Source organism: Rhinopithecus roxellana, chromosome 15 (genome assembly GCF_007565055.1).
Source record: "Rhinopithecus roxellana isolate Shanxi Qingling chromosome 15, ASM756505v1, whole genome shotgun sequence".
NCBI lineage: Eukaryota > Metazoa > Chordata > Mammalia > Primates > Cercopithecidae > Rhinopithecus > Rhinopithecus roxellana.
The window spans coordinates 41,925,097-41,935,901 of NC_044563.1; the positions used below are offsets into that span (position 1 = coordinate 41,925,097).

General features: G+C 34.8%; 1 pseudogene; it reads left to right on the forward strand.

Annotated features, from left to right (window-relative positions):
• Nucleotides 1-5,718: 5,718 nt before the first annotated feature.
• LOC104677796 lies at nucleotides 5,719-7,787 on the forward strand (annotated as a pseudogene).
• Nucleotides 7,788-10,805: the final 3,018 nt, after the last annotated feature.

A 10,805-nucleotide genomic window follows, 5' to 3' on the forward strand; every position in this document is an offset into this window, starting at 1 on the left:
AGTGAGCTCAGATGGCCTACTTGGAACAGTGCAGTTATCAAGGGCTTTTCTAGACTGATGTTTATGCTCTGTTTCTCCTGGAATGTATCACCTGTCTTGCACAATGTCATCCCCAACAGAATGATGACAATTTTATCTGTGCCTTTCAGGTATGAATAGAGGTGATGAGTCTGATAACGGAGTACTAACTCCTCTGTACTGTTGTGGTCTGACCCTTGCACTCTACAGCTAAAAAATGCTTTCAGAGCCCCAGCTACATATATACATTTAAAATCAAGTTCTGAATGTTCACACACATGCAAAAAAAATAAGCAAAACAAAACAAAAAACTAATTTTCTTATTTGTTGAATTTGCATTCAAATCCAGAAACATGGGATAGCTTCAAATCTTACCTTCAAATCCACAAACATAGGATATCTCCTTTACTTATATTTTAAACATTTCTTTCAATAGTGTTTTATGGTTTTTATGCACAGACTTGTGCATCTCCCTTTAGCTTTATTTCTATGTATTGATTCTTTGTATAATACTTAAATACATTTTAACTTTATTCTCACTTTTAATTGTTGTCTAAGAAGCGTGCATGATTAAATCTCTTACTCATTTCAATAATATGTCTAGTAGTTTATAAATTTCACATAACTTTTAATGTCACATCATGTTATGCTAATCATGCAATTATCATAGATTTATTTCTGTCCAACCCTCACATTATTTGTTTCTTTTTCTCGTCTGGTTGCATTGAAGAGGACATCTTGCAAGATGTTGAAAACAAGCAGTGACAGCAGAATTCACATCTCATTTCCATTCTTGGGTAGAAGCTTTCAATTCTCCATTAAATATAGAGTTGGTTCTAACTTTTTATATTCTTATTAGATTGTGAAAGTTTCCATCTATTTTAGTTTTTTAATAATATCTTTAAAATCATAAATGACCATTTAATTATATCAAATGTTTCCCTTCTCTATCTACAAGAACAATAACATGTATTTTCTCCTGTTCCTGTGGTGATTCACATTTATTCCACATTCTGATGTTAAACTCTACTGTCCTAGAATAAGCTCCACTTGCACATGTATTATGCCCTTGTCTCTCACAAGATTTGATTAGTTAATAACTTTTTTTGAATTTTTGCCCCTATATTTATGTTAAAGTCTGTATGGCAATTTTCATTTCTCATACTTCATGTGTATCAAGATTGGGTATTAAAGTTATACACTTGGGCTGGGCAAAGTGTCATCCCAGCACGTTGGGAGGCCAAGACAGGAGGATCACTTAAGACAAGGAGTTTGAGCCTGCTGTGAACTATGATCCTGCCTCTGAACTTCAGCCTGGGAAACAGAGAGAAAAGTTGTCTACAAAAAGAAAAAGACAATAATAATAAAAAACAACATCATGATTTGAGATGTATAACTTTTTTTTCTGTTCTCTAGACGGGTTGTCTAGCTGTGTTATTACTTTCTCAAATGTTTTCAAGGTTTCACTGAAAGGTATCACTGGAGTTCTCTTTGTGAGTTTTTTTTTTTTTTAATAATAGGGTAGACTTTTATAATCCAAACCATATATTTCAGTTTTCTATGTCTTCTTTTGTTAGATTTTGTCAGGTGGTTTTTCAAGAATTTTCTCATTTCACTGAAATTGTCAAATGTGTAGATATTAAGTTGTTCTTAAAATCTTATTGACTATTTAGCCTGAGGATGACCTGTGTGTCTGTCTGTTAGCTCATGGTTTGAACTCCCTTTTTCTGTTTTAAATGAGTCTTGCTGGAAATTTATCAATTTAATTTTCCTATTTGAAGACCCTGCTTTTGACTTTATTGATTTTATCTATTTTATATTTTTTAACCAATTTTCTGCAATTATTTTTTCAAATTTTCTTTACTTTTCATTGCATGAATTTCCTAGTATTTGTCTGGTTGTTTTGGAATAAACCTTTCCTTGTTAATTACAGATGAATTTAATGACATACATTTCCTTTTTAGCATTATTTTAATTATATTTCAAATGTTTTATTGTTAGGTATCTTGAATATTATTTAATTAGACTTATTTTCATCATTGGTTCATGCATTTGCAAGGGAACTATAAAGGAGAGGGAAGGGAATAAATTTTTCTGGTGATATTATAAAACAATTAGAAACAATTGAAATTAATTTTAATAAAATAGTTTAACTGAATATATCCAAAATATTTAGAACATAATAAACATTGCATATATTAGTGAGATGTCTTATATTTTTGTTCTTCTTATTATTTTTTTGACACAGGGTCTCACTCTATTGCCCAAACTGGAGGGCAGTGACCAGATCCTAAATAACTGCAGCCTCAACCTCATGTGTTCCAGCAATCCTCCCATCTCAAATTCCCTAATAGTTGGGATTACAGGCACATACCACCATGCTCAGCTAATTTTTTTCTTTTTCTTGCAGGAATAAGGTCTCACCACGCTGCCAAGGCCGCTCTTGAAGTCTAAAGCAATTCTCCTGTATCTGCTTCCCAAAGTGCTGTGATTACAGGATTGAACCACTGCACCCTGCCTTTCTACCTTTCATACTAAATTTTGACATCCACTTTGCATTTTACACTTACAGTCCAATTCAGAATAAGATTTCAAGTGTTCAATATCTACCTGTGGCTTTCTTCCTTTTTTTTTTTTTTTTTTTTTTTTTTTTTGTTGAGAAGGAGTCTCACTCTGTTGCCCAGGCTGGAGTGCAGTGGCACGATCTCGGCTCACTGCAAGCTCCTTCTCCCGGGTTCATGCCTGTCTCCTGCCTCAGCCTCCCGAGTAGCTGGGACTACAGGCGCCCGCCACCACGCCCGGTTAATGTTTAGTAGAGACAGGGTTTCACCATGTTAGCCAGCATGGTCTCGATCTCCTGACTTCATGATCTGCCCACCTCAGCCTCCCAAAGTGCTGAGATGACAGGCATCAGCCACCACACCCGGCCTACCTGTGGCTTTCTGATTAGACACATGGAATTAGACAAACTACCCATTTATCTAGGAGACACCTTAGTTTTCCAATCCTTAGCTTATGGAACTATTTTCCTAGTAGGAAGAAAGTCCTGAGCCTACTTAGGTTTCAAAAGAAAGGGAAGATTGGGACTCACTTTCTCTAAACTCTAGGGTTTAGAGAACTATAAATTAGATTGAAATATGAAAGACCTTATGAATATAATTTTAGAAGAAAAGTTCTCAAAGTGAGCCAGGCTGGATGCTTTGTAATTTAGAACTCACTGGTGGTTGTATCTTGGCATCCTAATGGTCACCACTCAGGTTTTTTGTTTTGTTTGTTTTGTTTTGTTTTGTTTTTATTAATGTAGAATACTGAATTTTCTTACTTCGACTTTGTGGGGAACTTCCAAAGTCTGGATACTTTTCTCAAAACATTTTTCTACACATTTTTTTAAAAATTTTCTAAATTGAAACTATGCATGGATACCCTCTTAACAGAAGGCTTATTTACTCCAGTTTCAAAGGCAAAACCTTTTCTTTTTGATTGGCTTTACCTAATTGCATAATTGTCTAATCTATTTTTTAAAAAAAACTTCCACAAATGCATGCCAATGATGACAACTATATCAGTTGTCTGATGCCATTATTTGATCTTGTTTTTTTTTTTTTTTTTTTTAGGCAGGATCTCACTCTTTTGGCCAGGCTGGAGTACAGTGGCATGATTTCGGCACACTGCAACCTCCACCTCCCGGGTTCAAGCAATTCTCGAGCCTCAGTACCCCAGATTATCTGGGACTACCGGTACTTACCACCTTACCTGGCTATGTTTTGTAGTTTTAGTAGAGAATACGTCTTGCTATGTTGGTCAGGATGGTCTTGAACTCTCAACCTCCGGTGATCCACCCACCTTAGCCTACCAAAGTGCTCGGATTACACATGTGAATGACCATGGCCAGCCCAATGTTACCTTTTTAAGTTTACATAAAGTGACTTTTAATGACTTTACATAAATCCCTTTTAATGACTCATCATTAAAAACCAAAAATATATTAATTACAATGTTATTTTCTACTTTAATCCATAATAGTATATTTAGCATAACTTTTTAAAAAGTTAAAGACTTATTTTTAAGGCAGTAGTAGCCAATGAATCTTCTCTTTCGTAAAAACTTTTGTACTATTCTGTAAACTTCAAACTGCAGCATTGCGGTAAATTCATAAGTTTTCAAAAAATTCCTCCCATTCCTGCTCTTCCTCCTCTCTTCTTGTTTTCTTCTTTCTTCTTTTCGTTAGAAGCACAAGTCACATAGCTTTGCTGACTGATGTTTGGGATGCTGAGAGCAGAAAGTAGAGCCACAGGAAGGAAGATGGAGAGAAGAGCTGAGGGCTCTCAATGCAGGTCACCTGCCAAAACACTGAGAAATACAATGTATTAAAATCCTGAAGTTACATGATTCAATCATTGTGAAACAAAGAAACAAGAGAGAAGGTTTTTTATCTGCTGCATATGGTATATGTATTATTTGAAGCATAGACAGAAATACTTGAGGCTAGAATTTATGTTTGCCTGCTGTTGTCCAGTGAAGATTTTAGAACCCTTTCCTAGTACTGGAATTGCTGGGTCAGAGACAAACTTATGTGTAAGGATTTTCATGCATTTTCCCAATAACATTCTCCATGAAATTTATACAAGCATATCAAATGGTAGCTGACGGTACCTACATTACACTGTCAGAATATTTGATAATATCACATATTAATTCTGTCCAATTTTAGATTTTAGTAAAAATAGCTCACTTACGACAACAGTTTGTCCTTGAAACTTGGGAATTACCTATTTTCAAATGTGGAGGATGGTACATCAGACGTGATTATGGGAATATTGATCTTATATTCTGAATATTAGATACACATTACATTACAAATCGCTTGGTAAACATATAATTGTTTGTCTATGTGTATATAATCACTTTTCTCAAAGTTTCCTATTAGTGGGCGTCTGTCTCCCAATCTGGAGTGCGATGGCACGATCTCTGCTCACTTCAACCTCCACCTACCGGTTTCAAGCAATTCTTCTGCCTCAGGCTCCTGAGTAGCTGGGATTGCAGGCGTGTACCACCAATACGTTTTTGTATTTTTAGTAGAGATGGGATTTCACCATGTTGGCCAGACTGGTCTCAAACTCCTGACCTCAGGTGATCTGCCTGACTTGGCCTCCCAAAGTGCTGGAATTACAGGCGTGAGCCTCTGCTTCTGGCCTTATTTACATAAACATATCTAGTGTTCTCTAGTGAAAAAATACAGCTGGAAGAAAGAATTGATTCCGATATTGATATAACCTTGTGCTGGTTGTACTTTCTCCACACCCCACTCTATGTTGTCTTCTCTTTTGTTGCTATACTCAGTGATTATATTAGGCAGTCCAATGAAAGTTCTGCAAAACCAAAAAACAAACAAAAAATAAATAAAATAAAATAGAAAGAAAAAAACGAAAGAAGAATAAAAAAGTGAGCATCTCTATTCCTAATTTCCTCTTTATTGCTCAAAAACCTGCATATTTGAAAGAGAAAATGTTACATTTACTACATGGCTACAAAGTCAACCAGGGGAAGCCAGAGAGAAAAAGGGAAAGTATTTTTGCAGTGAAAAGTGTTGATGATTTCTAGTTTATATTTAAATATATAATTTTGAAAAATAAATGAAACAAACTATTTGGAATATTTGAACTGTGTAGGCCTCCAGAGAACCTCAGTTATAAAAGGCAGATGTCCCTGCCTGGAGCAAATCTCAACACCCTGGCCTTGAGAGGGAAGTAACAGATGCAGCAGTCTTAAAAATAACCCCACCTTTCCAGATGGTGACATCAGGACATTCTGGTGAAGTCTGGAACCCAGAATTTTATTTTTGAATATTCTCTTGCTCTTAAGATTAATGATCCTTACTAATTTGGAGCAATAAGAAGAAAGACCCAAATGAATTCTCACTCAGAGAGACTTTTCTATCATGCTTGAAAATTACAAACTGTGAATAAGAATGAATCTGAAACAGAAAATCATAATTTTGGAATTAGCAAATGTGTGGGTTAAAGGGATTCTCATGAAATGTCTTTTAAATAAAAGTAGTGATTTTTATGTACTTTATGGCTATAGATGTGGTAACTGCATCTTTCTCCTTGCAGGTATGAGTCCCTGCTGCTGCAAGTGCCCGAGCCTTTGAATCCAGAGCTCAGTGCAGGGCCCATTGATAGAATTCCCACAGTGTGTTACTTCTTGTTAGAATCATGGGGGTAGTATTTTATCCTTCACCAAATCTTTATTTCATTTCAGAAGGAAGTGAACGATATGACTATGCAACCCTATTATATCTGGGTTTCTATTTATTGTCCAATTTATAACATGAAGAGTAAAACATAGTGAAAAACAAATATGTTCTGGGCTCACATGGATAGAACTATATTTTGGGTAAATGGAATGACATAAGAAATAAAAAATTGAATAAATGGAACAATACTAAGAAGGAAGCTTAATAATCCAAAGTTACGTAAAAATTTTACATTTCTTTACTGTATTTGACTTGCATTGTTAAAAAACAGTTTTTTTGGGGAATAGAGTTCACAGCAGTTTGTTGGAGTATTTGTATTTTCTTATAATAAATGTGTATTATTGATACAATGTAAAAATTTGACTTACTATGTAAAAAGAAAGAAGAAATTATTTTGTAAATAGGAAGTAAAAATAGAAATGATAATTTCAGTTCAGTTACAACATGAAGACCTACATATAAAATCTAAAATTCAGTTTCAATCTAGAGCTAGCAGGGAAGTCCACAGAGTGACTGGTGAAATATTTTGCAAAAATCTGCCTTCAGTTACCACTTATAATTTGAACATATGGACTTTTATCCAGTTTTCTAGAGCAGTGCTTGAGTAAGCTAAAATCTTACCATTCCTGTCAAAAGTATATCACTAGTATTTAAGAACAAGAAATATTTTAATAATGACCTTTATAGCTAAAGGGCATTCGGGCATATAACATTTCTGTTTTACATTGGAAATTGGATTAAAACAGGCTGGTTTTATATTCAACTCTCAATTTTTGAGTTTTCAATACATTTTCAATGTCTGTTTTTAGGATGTTGTTTTTTCTATAGAGAATATTAATCATCCTTATACTTGATTAAATGTTGTAATCAAAATTCTCCTGTCCTTGTAACTTCAAATTTCTTGGTAAAGTAAATTCTTGGTAGAACAAATTTTCCCTCAAGAATTCTAATTTCTATTATTTACATGTATCTATACTTTTTTTTTTTTTTTTTTTTTTTTACTATTTTTGCAGTTGATTTTACTCTGCAGCCTGAAAGAGGCAATAGTCGTATCTTCCTGTATGGAGAATTGAGAAGCATGAATGTTGGATGTGACCCTCAAGATGATCCCCATATCACTGCAAAATCTGAACGTTTTCTTGTATGGGGTGCTCAGACTTTCACATCTGGCAAATATTATTGGGAGGTTCATGTGGGGGACTCTTGGAATTGGGCTTTTGGTGTCTGTAACAATTATTGGAAAGAGAAGAGACAGAATGATAAGATAGATGGAGAGGAGGGACTCTTTCTTCTTGGATGTGTTAAGGAGGATGCTCACGGCAGTCTCTTTACCACCTCCCCACTTGTGGTGCAATATGTTCCAAGACCTACCAGTTGAGTAGGATTATTCCTGGATTGTGAAGGTAGAACCATGAGCTTTGTTGATGTTGATCAAAGTTCCCTTATATACACCATCTCTAATTGCTCCTTCTCAACTCCTCTCAGGCTTGTCTTTTGCTGTAGTCACTTCTGATCAGAGACAAGTCAGAAGTGTGTCTATATGCTGTGGGAACCCATTTGTCACAGAAAGTCCTCTTTTTTGCACCTCATCAAACAGGACAAATAAGTTATATTTAATGTCTTTAGTTGTGTTCTAATGTCATCAAACCTCATTAATAGTGTTTCTATTAAATATGGTGAAAACATTAAAACTATGTGTATTGGTTCTTTGTTTAATCATTTTTGGAAAATCACTACCCATGATGTATGGAATAGAATATATTCTCTGGTTTTTCATTATTTCTGAATGTCACAAAGTGAAACAATAGATGACAGAGTTGTCTAAATGAAGTTAAAATCAAAGGAAGAAAGTAGGGATCTTGGGCTTCATGAAAAATCTTGGAGTCAAAAGACTCAATGGTAACCTGGCAATATTTTCTGTCTCTTCATCTAACAGTATTATACTTATCCATGTATTTTATTTATGAATCTATACTTTGAGGTCATCTTATTTGACCTCCTATGCTGTGCTTATCTTTGTAAATCTCATCTTATATACAAATGCTCATGCATTATTAGAGTGTTTTCCTACAGTGAAATTTACAAAGTGATCAGGACAATGCTGGATCAATTAAATATTCAAATGGACATAACTGTATACTGACCTCTACCTCAAACCATACCCAGTTCATTTCCACATGGATTCACGTTCTGAAGGTGAAGGGAACACAATAAAATATTCTCACAGAGAAAGATTTCCTAACCAAGACAAAAATGTAACAATTAAGAAGGAAAATTTAGTTAGTTTATATCAAAAATGATGACTTCTGTGTTTCAAAATATACCATCCAAGAATTAAAATGCAAACAAAGAGTGGAGAAAAATATTTAACCCAATATATATGCAATAAAATACAATACATGTGATTAATGAATGTAATCAATAAAAGAAAATGAACCCAATATAAAATTGGGAAAATATTTGAACAAGCACTTCATAAAATTGGAGGCATAAATAACTGGACAAATATGAAAAAGGGATTACTTGTATTAGTCCTCAGAATAATAAAGATTAATCCATAAGTTGAACTACAGGCCTCCATAAAAATTAGCAAAATTTAAAGACACATAATATTGTGTGTTGTGAAAGACAAAGAATCAGTGAAAGTTATTCATGGCTGGAGGGACGTAAACTGAAATACTTTTTGGCAAATTGACTATGAGCATTCCTTATGGGCTAGATTCTAACTCTAAAATAGATTCCACAGGTTGCCTATGCGTATTTCTAGATAAACACAGTGTTGATCATTGCATCAATTTTTATAGTAGCTCCAAATTGGAGACAAAATAAATACTAATCAATAGTAGAATTGCTAAATAAATTGTGATCTCTTCATAAAAAAGAATTCTGTAAAACAAAGATAAGATGAAAATGCAACAAATTAATGAATCTCAATGAGAAGTTTAAGAAGAAGAATTGAAACACACAAATGTTATATTATAGATAAATATGTTTAGATAAATTGTGAACTCCATTAATTGATACTAGAAGTTAGAATATTGAATGATATTTTGGGAGGTAATCGTTAGGAAACTTAAAAATTAACCAGGATGAGATACAGGAATCATTTCAATCAAAGAGAGAAACTAAGTATTTTTCAGGCAGAAGAAAATTATATACATACATAAAATATTTTAATGTGTAAAGTAAGAAGCTTGAAATAAATGAATTTGATGTTATGCCTAATTTTTCAAATGCATATATATATGTATACACACACACACATAATTTAATTTATGGTAAGTTAACATCAACATTAAGACATAAACTTTTTTTATTATTATACTGTAAGTTCTGGGGACACGTGCAGAACGTTCAGGTTTGTTACATAGGTATACACGTGCCACAGTGGTTTGCTGCACCCATCAACCCATAATCTACATTAGGTATTTATCCCAGTGATATCCCTCCCCAGGGCCTGTCCCCCACCCCTAACTGGCCCTGGTGTGTGATGTTCCCCTCGCTGTGTACATGTGTTCTCAGTATTCAACTCCCACTTATGAGTGAGAACATGCAGTGTTTGGTTTTCTATTCTTGTGTTAGCTTCCTAAGAATAATGGTTTCCAGCTTCATCCATGTCCCTGCAAAGGACATGAACTCATCCTTTTTCATGGCTGCATAGTACTCCACAGTGTATATGTGCCACATACATTTGTTTTACAGTCTGTGAAGAGATTCACAGAATATCACATTTTAAGACCTGTATTTACCTCTCCATCTCTCCCGTGTGACACTGCCCAGACCAGTGCCTTGAGAACTTTCGCAGCAGGGAAAGCGGCTTAAAGAAGTGTGCCTGGGAGACCACGTGGCACTGCCTGGCTGGGTCCTCGGCTGACAGAGGTGAGGATAGGGATCATAGGGACTTGGTAATGCTGTGAATTATGTATGTGTGGCAGGAAGGTGCCACAATGCCAAGGCCCCACGTCTTCGAAATTCCATGAGGTCCGCATGAGGTTGAACTAAACACCAAGGGCTGTCCTCAAGGGAAAAATAAAAGAAACACCACATAATGGACTCTTTGGAACTGAGTCTAGAAGAGAGGGCTGCCTGGTCCACTCCAGGAGAATTTGCCTAGAAGAAGTTTGCTTCCCATTGCATTCTCTTTGCTTGTTCTAAACATCACCTCCTCCCCATTCCTGTAATTTGCATCATTCTGGGCTCCTTACTCTTGCTGCATCCTTTTTTTACATTTTAAGGATGCCTGGATTCGATTTACTTAGGAGCACATAAGGCTTAATTTTGTATTTCTGTAATCATTTATTACATTTCCCCTATTTTATCAAATGACACGTTTTTCTCATGTATATTTTTAATATGTTAAAAATTTTGTATTCAGTTTATCTAAAACTCCCTGCTTAAAATGAGTTTAATTCTAGCAAGCTATACATGCTTATCTCTGCATTGTCTTATAATTTGATGATAAATGTTTTCCCCCAATATATGACTGTATGGATACTTTTTAAAAAGATACAATAAAACCCGATCTCTCTGT